This window comes from Bos taurus, chromosome 11, assembly GCF_002263795.3.
Source record: "Bos taurus isolate L1 Dominette 01449 registration number 42190680 breed Hereford chromosome 11, ARS-UCD2.0, whole genome shotgun sequence".
Taxonomy (NCBI): domain Eukaryota; kingdom Metazoa; phylum Chordata; class Mammalia; order Artiodactyla; family Bovidae; genus Bos; species Bos taurus.
The window spans coordinates 77,953,815-77,967,720 of NC_037338.1; positions in this window are offsets into that span (position 1 = coordinate 77,953,815).

Genomic DNA, 13,906 nt, shown 5'->3' on the forward strand with positions numbered 1-13,906 from the left:
GGCAAGATTGGAGGAAACCATGGGACTCAATCCTCTCCCTCCCTGCAGTGAAACACCCTTGTCTCACCTTTTCTCAGAAGGGTTTTTTTTTTTTTTTTTTTTTTGGTGTGTATGTATGATTTCATTTATATGAAATATACAGAAAGGAAAATACATAGAGATAGAAGTAGATCAGTGGTTGCCAGAGTGTTACAACTGGGATGTTATGCAAATTTTACGTCAACTGTAAGAAGAATAGGATAAGAAAATGTATAAAGGAGAAAAGCAGTAAGAAATAATATCCCTTAGAGTTGCACCACCCAAAACCAAATACTCTTCACACTTTGTTTCAGTTTATGTTCTACAGTAAATGAGACAGAGAACGAGATGGTTGGATGGCATCACCCACTCAATGGACATGAGTTTGAGCAAGCTCCAGGAGTTGGTGATGGACAGGGAAGCCTGGTGTGCTGCACTCCATGAGGTCGCAAAGAGTTGGACAAGACTGAGCAACTGAACTGATGTTCTATAGTAATAATTCTTACTGCATTTATAGTTTATATTTGGTTTTCAAACTTAATGTTATTTCCAAAGTATTGCCTATGGTCCATATGTTTCATGATCTTAAATACTGGCTAAAGTTTCTTGATACTTATTTTTTAAATTGCTTCTTAATATTGCTAGACTAACTTATACTATGCTGTGCTTAGTTGTTCAGTTGTGTCCAACTCTTTGTGACCCCATGGACTGTAGCCCGCCAGGCTCCTCTGTCCATGGGGATTCTCCAGGCAAGAATATTGGAGTGGATTGTCATGCCCATCTCCAGGTGATCTTCCCAACCCAGGGATTGAACCCAGGTCTCCTGCATTGGAGGTGGGTTCTTTACCATCTGAGCCCCAAGGGAAGCCCAATTTATACTGAAGGGTCTTAATCTCTGCAGCCCAGGAGACTGTCCCAGGTGTGGGTCCTGGAGGACCTACCCTTGTATGTCAGTTCACCCACCCACCCCCCAACCCCTGTCCCCAGGAGGGAGCATGGGTGTGGCTTCTATGCCTCCAGGCTGACCTGCCTACCTGTCAATCTCAGGGAATCTAAACACAACTCTCCCATCATCACCCACCACTAAGCACCAAGCCTACTTAACGCCCCACTCTCTTCTCTGTCTCTGTCTCCCTCTCTCTTTGCCACACTGTAGGGTTTATGAGATCTTAGTTCTCTGGGACTGAACCCAGAGCCTTGGCAGTGAGAGCACAGAATCTTAACCATGGGACGGGTTGTCACCTTAGAGTCCCCCCGACACATTACCAGTCAGACACACCTCCAGAGCATTTTTCTCATTCACTCAGCGTACATTTGTGATATCTCTGGCATCCATCTTTGTTGAACCTCCCCCTTACCGTGCATGGCCCTTTCCTGCCTGTGTTGACACAGTCCCATTTGTGAACTAGTGACTTGGGATGGGAGAGAGAGAGAAGCCTCTAGGCTGAACCAATCTGCCTTCTCTCTCTCTCTCCTTTTTATTTCTCTCCAGAATTTGAACTAAGAGGTACAGAAACTACAGGAAAAATTGTCTGAGGCTCTAAAGGTCGTTTACAGTTTGGACTAGGATAGGTGTCAGGGCAACCCAGGACTGTGAGCAAGCTGGGATTCTGAGTGAAGAGAAATGAACAGCCTTGTAGAGGAAGCTCCAGGGAAGGAGGCTGGAGCCAAGAGACACAAAGAAGAGAGACGGTGTCATCTCAGAGAGCAAGACACAGAGAGTCTGACAGGCACCAGCTGGAAACTTTCCCAACTCCATGAAGCCTGGCAGTACTTTCAGCCTCTCTCTCGGCTCACTGTTTATCCTCCCATTCTGCTTAAGTTCATTTGAGTAGTTTTTGTTTGTTTGTTTGTTTCTTATAATCAAATAATCCTCAACTGAGCCAAAAGCTTAATATGAGTATTTACCTTTTACATGTTCATGATCAGACTCAGCCAAACTGGGCAACTCCCCAAGGCAGGTCCCACGCCCTGGTCCTCTGAGCCTCCTTGGACAAGCAGCAGACCTGGGCATCCCCTGAGGCATCTGCCGGCAGCTTCAATATTAACCAAGAAGACGTTCATCCCTTCAAATCTCTTTACTGCCAATCAGTCATGGAATATTGACCATGGCCCAGCATGGCCATATGGTCCCCTCCCAGATTCTCTTTGTCCTCATTTCAATCTTTCCTGTCCCCAGAGACATCTCTAGGGTGGCAGATATCAGGGAAAGGGGCCAGGCATCATTTACCTTGCAGGAAACTTACAAATGCCCTGAAAATTGCTTATTGTTCATTTTTCATTACTCATCTATCCACCTGCTCACCCATTCATCCATTCATCCACTCATCCATCCACGCATCCACCTCTTCATCCATCCATGCTGTATATATAGAACCACTGAATGTTCTCTGGAGCACCTGCTCAGAGAACAGCTCCAAAGGCTGAGAAGTCACACATTAGCCTTGAACCACCAGAGTCTTCTGGGGAACAGAACTCACACTTCTTGACTTTTTCCTCAGTCCCCTACCATACTAGATTTTCCAAACAAAAATTCAAAAAACTCAATCTATTGGCCCCATGCATGAACACGTGTCATTACCTTTCTGATCCAGGAACTGGTTTCTGTACCCACAACACTCTGAACCAACCAGAGGCATCAGCAGTCAAAAGTGTATCATGCTGATCCACTGCTCGTTTGCAGGGTGGGCCATGTAGCTTCCTGACCTGCAGCTTCCTCCCAGGGGAACAAGTTCTTGAAGCTCATTCTGTCTGATTCTATAGGGAATCACAAGACCAACTTCTATTTGCTGCAGGAGGGCAAGGGGAGAGGAGAGATGGCAGCCCTCTTGTGATAGAAAAGGTCCCACAGTAAGGGCTCAAAGCACGCATGGGGGAGATAACGCTATTAATGGTGGGGATAGCAATGGGGCGAAGGTGGTGGCAGGGATAGTAGATACACAGATGCTGGTGGAAAGTAAGCATTCAGTAATCACCTGTGTGCAGAGCTCCTGACTCAAATGAATAAGGGTAGCAGCAGACAGACCAGGCAGATCAGCTTTTGAGGTGCTGGTCATTGCTGGCACTGCTTAATTCCCAGGCACTACCTGATCATATCAGGTATCTAGGATTTCTGAAAAGCCATGGACAATATAACACATTTAAATCCTCTAAGTCAATCAGGTCATCTTAGGAAAGTCCATATTCCCATATGGTTCATGGAGCTAGATCATCTCTGCAGTCAATTAGAGAAGACAGTCCTCTCAGGAAAGGCCCATCTGCAGATGATGATGCTCAGAACCTGTTGTTGTTCAGTCGCCCAGTTGTGTCTGCCTCTTTGTGACCACAGACTGCAGCACACCAGGCCTCCCTGTCCCTCATCACCTCTCAGAGTTTGCCCAAGTTCATGTCCATTGAATCAGTGATGCCATCCAACTATCTCATCCTCTGTCATCCCCTTCTCCTCTTGCCCTCAATCTTTCCCAGCATCAGGGTCTTTTCCGATGAGTTGGCTCTTCACATCAAGTGGCCAAATTATTGGCGTCTCAACTTCAGCATTGATCCTTTCAATGAGTATTCAGGGTTGATTTCCTTTAGGATTGACTGGTTTGACCTCCTTGCAGTCCAAGGGCCTCTCAAGAGTCTTTTCCAACACTACAGTTTGAAAGTATCAATTCTTCAGCACTCTGACTTCTCTATGATCCAAATCTCACATCTGTACATGACTACTGGAAAGACTATAACCTTGACATATGGACATTTGTTGGCTAAGTGATGTCTTTACTTTTTAATACACTTCATAGGTTTGTCATAGCTTTCCTTCCAAGAAGCAATCTTCTAATTCCATGGCTGCAGTCACCATCCACGGTGATTTTAGAGCCCAAGAAGAAGAAATCGGTCACTGTATCCACTCAGAACCTGGCCCAGCTCTTAATCTAGGGCCTTCTCTTCTGACAGTTCCAAATGTTCCCTTCCCTCCTATGAGGTCCCTGTCCATTCAGTAAATCCTTGCATCAAAGAACGACAACATTTAGGAACAGGCTGATGACAGAGAAGATCAGAATTTAGATGAAATTTACTTTAGTCCAGGAACCAAATTGCTCTGGGTAAGCCAGCCTCCCTCTGTGGGCCCCTGCTCACTTCTTCCCACCCAGTTCCCCCCAAGCAGGGGCTGGCCTCTTCCTAATACAGAAAATACAGCTTTTCTTTAAAGTGTTGGATTTTCCCCTCAGAGCAAACCTCGTATTCGGATTCTCACCCTGTTCTCAGGGTACAGGGGCTGGTAGTGGGGCAGGACACACCGTGCCCAGTCCATTGACAGCCCTGGTCAACAGCTGTCAAATATTTGGACTGAAGCATATTTTGGGTATTTTCACAGAAACATGGGCAGCCTGCTCCCAGGAAGGAAAAAGAATTCATGACCAAAAGGAAAGAGTCCTTGGCATTGTAGGTAATTGTTACCATGTGAGTCCATTCAGCATTACATGTCCTCTCAGGCCCACCACCCTTCACTCAGCCCCTCCAGGTTCTGCTCACTGAACCATTAGCATAAACTCTTCCTCTGCCTTTACTTCCTAGGGATGACCCACAACTGTCCCCAGGAAGGAGCCAGCCCAGGTGCCACCATGTCTCACAGATACCTCAGGGCAAGCTGCGGGTCCAGGCTGTGACAAGCAATAGATCTTTCCAGACCAACAACTCTGTACCCAGGCCTGTCCTAGGTGCTGCAGACCACAAGCAAAGAGAATATCATCACCACCACCATCATCACCATCAGGATCATTACCATCATCACATCACCACCATCATCACCACCATCACCAGTCTCACTACCTACCACCAGCATCACCACCACAATCTCCTTCACCACCACCATCCTCACCATTAGCATCATAACCACGATCATCATGACCTTCATCACCTCCATAAAATTTACATAGCGATGGGCTTCCCTGGTTGCTCATTGGTAAAGAATCCACCTGCCAATGCAGGAGACACAGGTTCAGTCCCTGACCTCCATGCACCAAAACTACTGAGCCTGTGCTCTAAAACCCGGGAGCCGCAACTACTGAGCCTACATGCTGCGGCTACTGCAGCTCACACAACCTCGAGCCTGTGCTCCACAACAAAAGCAGCCATTGCAATGGGAAGCCTGTGCACCACAACTAGAGAGAAGGCCCCGCTCCACGCAACTAGAGGAAAGCCTGTGCAGCGATGGAGACCCAGCACAGCCAAAAAGAAAGAAAATTGTTTTCAAAAGAGAATTTTAAAATGTATCAAATAGGTACTTCTAAAAAATTTACATGTTGATCACTACGTGCCAGGCAGAATTAAATAAATATTATCTCATGCAAGTTTAGGACAACTCTACAGGACAGACATTATCAATACCCCTATATCACAGACAAGGATGTTGAGACACGGAAACATTAAGCAACTAGCTCAGGGTCACCAGTTTCTAAGGGGTGAGGCTGGAATTCCCTGAGCATCTGGTATTTGTGTCTGTCCTCTTCATCCCTCTGTGAAACTCCTCATGAACGAGATGGACCTCCTGCCTTTGGGATGAATGGACAGTTGAGACCAGCATCCAAGGAGCAAGGTAAGAACAAGGCAGCAGGCGCCTGAAGGATTAAATGAAAGGGAAGTTGCAGAGAGAGGTCTGAAAGGTAGCCGATGGCTGGAGAAGGCCTCTCCACCTTCCAGTCACAACACGAAAAGCGGGTTTCCACTGGGTCAGACACTGTAGAGGTCCTGGGGACAGATTTCTCTCTAAAAGTTGGCCACACCTGGATGCTTTGTTGATCCTGAGCTTGCGGGACTGGGAAAGATTAAATCGCCCTCTCAGAGCCACAGAGCCCAGCGCTACCAGTTCCTATGACCGGCACTAAATTAATGACATGAATGTGCTCTTCCCATCAACCTTTCCTGGACTGAAACATGAAATATCCTTTCCCATTTTTGATCTTGTGACCTCTAGGGTGTCACAGGTACAGATCCACACGTGTTTCCTGCCTGCAGACCTGTATACACGACACACACTCATGCACAAAAAGCACACTCCTGCAACCTTACCTCTTGTGTCTGTGAAATCTAGCTGCTTATCCACTGACAAAGGGGAGCCTAATATTTGAAACGGTGCCTGTGACTCCAGCACATCCACAGTTAGCCTCCTCTGCTTCTGTGCAAGGCAGCCTGTTCTTTTTACTAGAGTAGAAACAGTCTTAGGCAATGATGGATAATGCTTTAGATAAAGCCTTAGGTTTGTGCTGTGGGGAAGGTAGCAGCAGAAAATGTTCAGTTGCCAGGACCAGTGCCAAGGCAACCAGCTGGGGCCAGCCTGGTACCCACTGGGAGGAAAGAGGGGGATGAGGTTTACCTCCTAGAAGAAGGAGTCTTTTTTTAATAATTGAAAAGCATTTTTTTTTAAGAACAAAAGGGGATTTTTTAATGTTAAATTGAACACTTTGTTTTATATTTCTTAAAGTAATATTTGGGAAAACAGTGATTAGTGTTTTCTCTTTCATATTCCCCTGAGCATGACCTAGTCTCTAAACCGGCAAAGGTATATATTGGTTGGATGGAGTGGTGTGGGGGTAGCTAGAAATGTTATAACAGGAATGCATAGAGAAAGAGTTAATATTCAGCTCATATTATTGAAATACGATTTCACAGTAAGACAATAGGCCTGAAAGCTAGGCATTGACCAGAGAGAAAAGATGTTCTAAATCTCTTTAGGTTCTATTCAACATACTGACAATCAATCAGTCAGGCATGCAGTCGGCAATATCTATTGAGCCCTTCTCTGTATGTTCCAGAAGAATAATCTTATCCTCAAGAAACTTAGAGAAAAAAGACAGGCCACAAGTAAACAAGATAAATACTAGGCATTGATAAGTGCTAAGGAAGAGATTCCTGGTGCTAAAAGGGCTTCCCTGGTGGCTTAGAGGTTAAAGCGTCTGCCTCCAATGCGGGAAACCAGAGTTCAATCCCTGGGTCGGGAAGATCCCCTGGAGAAGAAAATGGTAACCCACTCCAATATTCTTGCCTGGAGAATCCCATGGACGGAGAAGCCTGGTAGGCTACAGTCCACGGGGTCACAAAGAGTCGGACACGACTGAGCAACTTCACCTTCACTTTCAAGAAGGAGATAAAATTAGGTAATGTGATGTGTACGTTTTGCAGGGTTGGGCATAAGGCCTGTCACCCTTAGGGAAGTCAGGAAAGACTGATTGAAGAGATGACATTTAACCTGAGACCTGAGTGATAACGTAGTAACCGAGCAAAATCTAGAGAACATGGTAGTCACAGCAAGTGCAAAGGCCCTGAGACAGGAATGTTTTTAGGAAATTGAAGATAAATACAAAGTATCATTAATGCTGGGGGATTGTAAATGACCATAATGGAGAAATAGGACATAGGAGAGGTCTACAGAGGCTAGGTCCTCCCATAGGAGGACTTGAAGACTAGTATAAATAATTTAAGGTTTATTCTTATTACACTAGCAAGCCACATTGTTTGAAGCATGGGAGTGACACAGTTTAATTCATACTTAAGAAAGACCACCCTGATTACTATGTTGGGAGTTTGGCAGAGTTTTTCAACCTTACCACTATCAAAATTTGGGGCTAGGTAATTCTTTGTTGTGGAGGGCTGTCTGGTGTCTTATAGAATTGTCAGCAGCATCCTGGCTTCCCTTCACTAGATGCCAGCAGCACCCCCTTGCTCCCAGTAGAGACAACCAAAAGTGTTCCTGCTGCTGCTGCTGCTAAGTCGCTTCAGTCATGTCCGACTCTGTGCGACCCCAGAGATGGCAGCCCACCAGGTTTCCCCGTCCCCGGGATTCTCCAGGCAAGAACACTGGAGTGGGTTGCCATTTACATCACCAAATGTCCCTTAGGGAACACAGTCACCCCCAGATGAGAACTTCTGTTCTATGGGGACCCAAGTAGAACAAAAGAGTTCCAATTCAGAGACTGTAGCTGCGGTCCAAGAAGAAGAAACAGCAGCTTAGATGCTGATGGTAACCATGGAGATGATAAGAAATGTTTGGGGTCCAAGATCTATTTTGAAGTTAGAGCCAGTGGGATTTTCTGACGGATTAGATGTGGGATGCGAGAGATAGAAGAGCCAAAGATGACTTGAAATTTTTGGTCTGGACACCTAAGACAATGGCAGTTCTGTCACCAAAATTAAAAATCCCTGGAATAAGGGACAGAAACAGGGACAGGCAGCCAAACAGTTCTGGTGTTGATTATTCTAAGATTGAGATTCTTCTTAGACATCCAAATGTAAATATTGAGAAGTAATTTAGACAGATAGCTACGTAGAGATTCAGGCAAAAGATAAGTATAAATTAGAGAGTAACCCACACATCAGTTGAAGAAATTCAGACTATAGGATATTTTTTCTGTAGTATATTCAGACCATGAGACTTGCTGTCCAATTCAGAAGGAGAATAATACGTAGAGGAAAGAAAAGCTAGAAGTTCACCTGTCCCAGTCCTGAGGGGTTAGGAGGATAAGGGGGAAAATGCAGAAGAGGCAGGAGGTGAGATACGACGCTCCTCTGTTGAACTGGGCTTCCCTGGTGGCTCAGACGGCAAAGAATCTGCCTGCAATGCAGGAGACACAGGCTTAATCCCCGGGTTGGGAAGATCCCCTGAAGGAGGCAAAGGCCACCCACTCCAGTATTCTTGCCTGAGAATTCCATGGACAGAGGAGCTTGGTAGACTACAGTCCACGGGGTCAGAAAAGAGTCAGACATAAATGAATTACTAAAGCACACAATGTGTTGAATAATTGGAGGGGAAAACCAGAAGGAAGAGTCTTTTGTCCTATCTCTTGGTTGGGACTCTGGGTTAATTTTACTTTAAATCTTATACCAACATGGCAGCAACCACACCAAAGTAAATTTAATTGTGAAGCATACTAGAACTAGGGGAAGACCAAGCTTGAATTACGTTTCTGAGCCATTTTCAATTTCTTTAGGGGAACAGGGGAGTGTGTCTGGGACCTCAACCATCAAAGACAGCAAGGTAAGCAGTGACCAGACCAAGTGCCACTGGCTCAGAAATCAGAGGATCACCAATGCGTGAGGGGTCTGAGAACACAGGATTCCTCCTCCCACATCCCAGTGCCATACGGGGTCAGAGAAAGGAGAAGAGAGCTGGAATCAGTTTGAAATTTTTCAATTGGGCCAAAATTTAGTTTTATTTCTTCTTTTACCAGCCATGTGTGGGAGCTCACGTGGAGCATCAGATCAGTATCAGGAAAACAAAGAAAGAACAATTGCTTTCATCAGTGTGGTTAGCATGGATAAACTTACCGCTACAGAACGTACTGGTCGACCAGCCAATCCAGGGCTGTTCAGCAAACCATTGCTGAGTGCCAGCTATGCACCGACTCTTTCACGTCTACATTTCTAACTTGCAATAAATTAGAAATCCAAGGACCTGGTTCTTCATTTTGCTCTGACACGGGGTCTAGAACCTGGGTGGTGTTCTTTCCATCTCTGGATTTTCCTTTCTAGGCAATGAAGGGATTAAAGATTAAACCTTCTGTTAGTCTTCCAGTCCCACCAGCCTGGACTTTGAAGAATGAATGTGGTACACAAGTAGGCTTCCCACCTGGCCTCCTTAACTGTAGAGAGTGGGAATGACCACACAACCAGTCACCCTTCTCCTGGTCCCTAACTCTTTGACCTTCAGGAAACCTTGGGTCTCCTTCTCTCCTGGTTGTCATTCTTAGCCCTGCAGAGTTGGCCCCAGGGCTGAGAGTGGTAAGACTTAAGAACATTCCCCTTGGCGGCCAGGAAAACCCATCAGAAAGAAAAGACCCTGTTTTCCTTCTTGGATTCCCTTAGCACTTCCTTGAAGCCGAAGGGAATGACATCACAACAAAACAAAGTTGCCAAGACATACTCTAGAAAAATGTCCTCACATGGTTACATTTTCTGCAAATTACAGCGTTTGGAGTATAAATCAGAGTAATTGTTTAAATCAGAGTGACTGTTGAAACAGATTTCCAGTGATCAAATCAAAAACGCAATCATTCTTGCGGTTCCTCCGGTGCTTGGAGCCCCACATACTTCTGAAACTGTCGGTTGTCAGTTACATGGAGTGTTTACATTAACATGCTGCCCTAACAGAGAAAATATATATTTTAAGAAGAAAATGTGAATCCAGGGTTACAAGAATGTTTCTGAAACAGCTAAGTCATCTTGTTTCAAGTAAAACCAGATGTTTGCATCAAGAGAAAGCCAATCATTTCTTTTAATTATGCTCAATGGTCAGGCCACCAAGAATACCCACATGTGTACACATGAGCCGGTGGAAATCAAAGGCTCTGTGACAGAGAAAGCAATCAACAACTCCCAGACCACCAAATGGTATTGCCAGCACCGGCTCTGGGCACTCTCTGAGTTCCTTCCCTGAGAAAACCAGGGTCCCAAGCAAGGTCAGGCTCAGGAATAGATTCTCTGGTAGAGACTGAGGTTCCATACATACACACACACACACACACACTAAAAAAAAAAAAAAAAAAAAAAAGGACTTCAACAGTTATGCTGTCCTCCCTCACCAAGACACCTCACTATCGCCAAAAACTCAGAAACGTGAATAAAGACAGAGCTCTTTCTCCTTGTGGTGTTTATCCTGAAGGAGATGCAGTGGATTTGCGTGCCAACCTCCCTGCCCAGGTGGTATAGGAGCCTGAGTGAGCAGAAGGCACATTTGTCAGTTTGGTCTCCACTCTGATGCACTGTCAGGTATGACAGACCCGATGGAAGATTCTCCAAAGGCCAGGCAATGACATCCCTGACCGGTGGGCAGAAGGGAAGACTTTGCAGTTATCACCTTCCCTCTGAGATCCCGGCTCAATCTGAGAAAAGATCCATTCTCCCAATCAGGGGCTTCTCCTGTGGCTCAGAAATAAAGAATCCACCCGCAGTGCAGGAGCCACAGGAGACGCAGGTTCAGTCCCTGGATTGGGAAGATCCCCTGGAGGAGGAAATGGCAACCCACTCCAGTATCCTTGCCTGGAGAATCCTGTGGACAGAGGAGCCTGGTGGGCTACAGTCCATGGGGTCACAAAGAGTCAGACATGACTGAAGCAACTTAGCAGCAGCTGCTCCTGAGCAGACATAACTGATTGCTGGGGGTCTTCACTGGGGGACTCACAGAGATTCATTCTATTAATAGAAAGACTGTTGTTCTTTAGTCGTTGTATCTGACTCTTTTGTAATCCCATGGACTATAACCCACCAGGCTTCTCTGTCTGTGGGATTTCTCAGGCAAGAATACTGGAGTGGGTTGCCATTTCCTTCTCCAAGGGGTCTTCCTGACCCAGGAATCAAATCCACATCTCTTGCTTGGCAAGCAGATTTTTTACCACTGAGCCACCTGGGAAGCCCAAAATCCTAGAGCTAGAATGTTTCCCACAACCAAAAAAGAATAGCCATGCCCTTAAGGCGTCCTTCCAAGCATGTCTACAGTACCTGAGCCTTTCCTCGAGAAGATGGTAAGTCCTAAATATTTGTTCCAAACAGTACTTATGAATCTGAGTACTGCTTCTAATAGCACTGCAAAAGCTTAATGCTCACTTCGCATCAGTTCACCAAACTTCATTGTTTAGGCACCAGCCTCACAATTTTCACTATTATTAGTCTTCTTTGAATTAATACTCCTACCTTTCTTGTTTTCAATTAATGGATTCTTTAGTCTTTTCTAAAATATTCAAGAAATCACAGATGTGTTAGTTGTATATCTTTTAAATATGTGTTAAACATATGCCATTGAGATGGAAATATTCATCCATATTTGGGCTAAAATCTTCTCACAAGTACCATCAGTACTTGTCAATAGCTTTAGACAATTATTCTGTAGAACCCTGGTGGGTTTTTTTCTGAACCCTTCATCAGATTCCTTTAGATGACATGGCGATACATGAACACAGGGCTGCATCACTCCTTCTGCCTGCCTCCGTGAGCTCTGCAACCACCTCTCAGCAAGTTGTCTAGTCATAGGAGGAGTTCAAGACCTGTTTTTTCTCATCCTGTTAGAAATAACCACCATTTCCCACCAAGAGAATTAAGGGAGGGAGATTTCCTCCATGATTCATTATGAGAGGACGTGAACAAGAATGCAAACACGGACTAAATGTTTCCTCAGAGTCCTCTCTGTGCCCCAAAGTTCCACGGACATTTCAGTGTTTTTCTTTTTTTTCCAAAATAGATCCAGCATGGGAAGTTGTAAAGGAAAGCTAATCCTGTATTATTATTCAACTAAGAACTCTGCTTTGAACTCAGCCCAGAAGTCAGACTATGTCTGTGCAACAGGCACTTGATAATCACTTCTTGGCTGCGGTTGACTGGTAATGTCCTCAAAACCAAGCCATCCTGGGGATTCCTGAAGTCAGAAGGGAAGTGAATTGTTTGAAAATAAAACACTCCTGCCTCAGGCCTTCAGACCGCCCATAAGACAGCGGTCTAAAAATCCAAATAACTGTTCTGAAATGTACTTCAACTCCATTTTGTCAAATGTCTGCTTGCGTCTTCCAGCCTCATGGATATAAGTCCCCTGATCTGGCTGCAGGCCACCCTGAACGGTTGTGTAACAGCAGGGTTTACACTGTGACTGCAGAGCTCAGAAGCTTCATCCGAAGTGCCACTGCTGCGATTCCTTCCATTCATTCCTGCAACCTTTTAACAAACAATTATTAAGCACCTGCTGAATGCAGTGATCCAAGATATTCACTTCAGGGGATCTGAAGATGCCTTACTCATGCCAGCAGTTGACGTTTCTCAATCCAGAGACAATGCCAGGAACATTCAGTCCTCTTTTAGTTTCCTAGGCATAAATCTCAGAACAACGCAGCATGCTGTTTAAGTAAGAAATTTTTCAGAAAACCACTTTTCTTGCAAGAGGTTGAGTCAAAGACTAAAGGATTTAGTTAGTGCCTTAACTGGAGATGCAAATAGGTGCTGATACCATTCAAAAAAGAAAAGGTTCAGAAAAGTGACAAGACAAAATTCATATTCTAAATGTTTGATCCCACTCATAGCAGCTTCAAAAAATACAATTTAGGCCCGACAGGTGTATCCAGATGCCTGCCATACAGCTAAGTACCCCAAAGCAGGTGGACCCCATCACACCTTTGGCTACAAGGAAGTTCTCCTGGGAAGGAAGCCACGCCCCTTGGCCCTGGCAGTTGACGTTTGGTAAAAATACCTGCAGGGAAGGAGGCCAGCTGTGGGCAAAGATGAAGAAGATAATCACCATCTTGGGACACAGGGGCCTCATGGCTGCCACCCCAGAAATTCTGACTTTGAACCTGGCTGTGCCAGGCAGTGACCCACAATGAACTCCAACAGTGAGGAAAGTTATCAACTGACCAGGCTGGTGAAGACTGCTATCCATAGCCTGAAGTCTCCCATAGCTGAACTTCACACACTGTGAAGGGTCATTCAATATTAACCATGGACAAATGGATCTTTGAGTGAAAAGTCTGTACTGTATATTATCGTATGAGAGTGTTTCAGCAGGCAGGGCATTTGAGCAGCTGGGGTCTTTTTGGAGAACTCACAGTACTTAAGTAGGGGTGCTGTACACTCCACTTGGGAGTGAGGCTCTTCTGGAAGATGGAAAGCCGCATGCCTATCAGCAATCCCATATTGGAAGTCAGGGCTGCAGCAAGTTGCAGAGTTCACCGCCAGAGGGCAGCAGTGCGCACAGACACAACGGAACCGCCCCATTTGAGAGAGGAGAAAACTGAGGTGGGAAGGGAGCTTAGCGATGCGCCCACAGCTCACAGGGAGAACTGTGATCCAGTCCAACCCCCTGACTCAAACCCACCCTCGCGACTCCTAGCCAGTGCTCCTCCAGTGACCCCCAGGGTCTCCAGAAAGGATCATT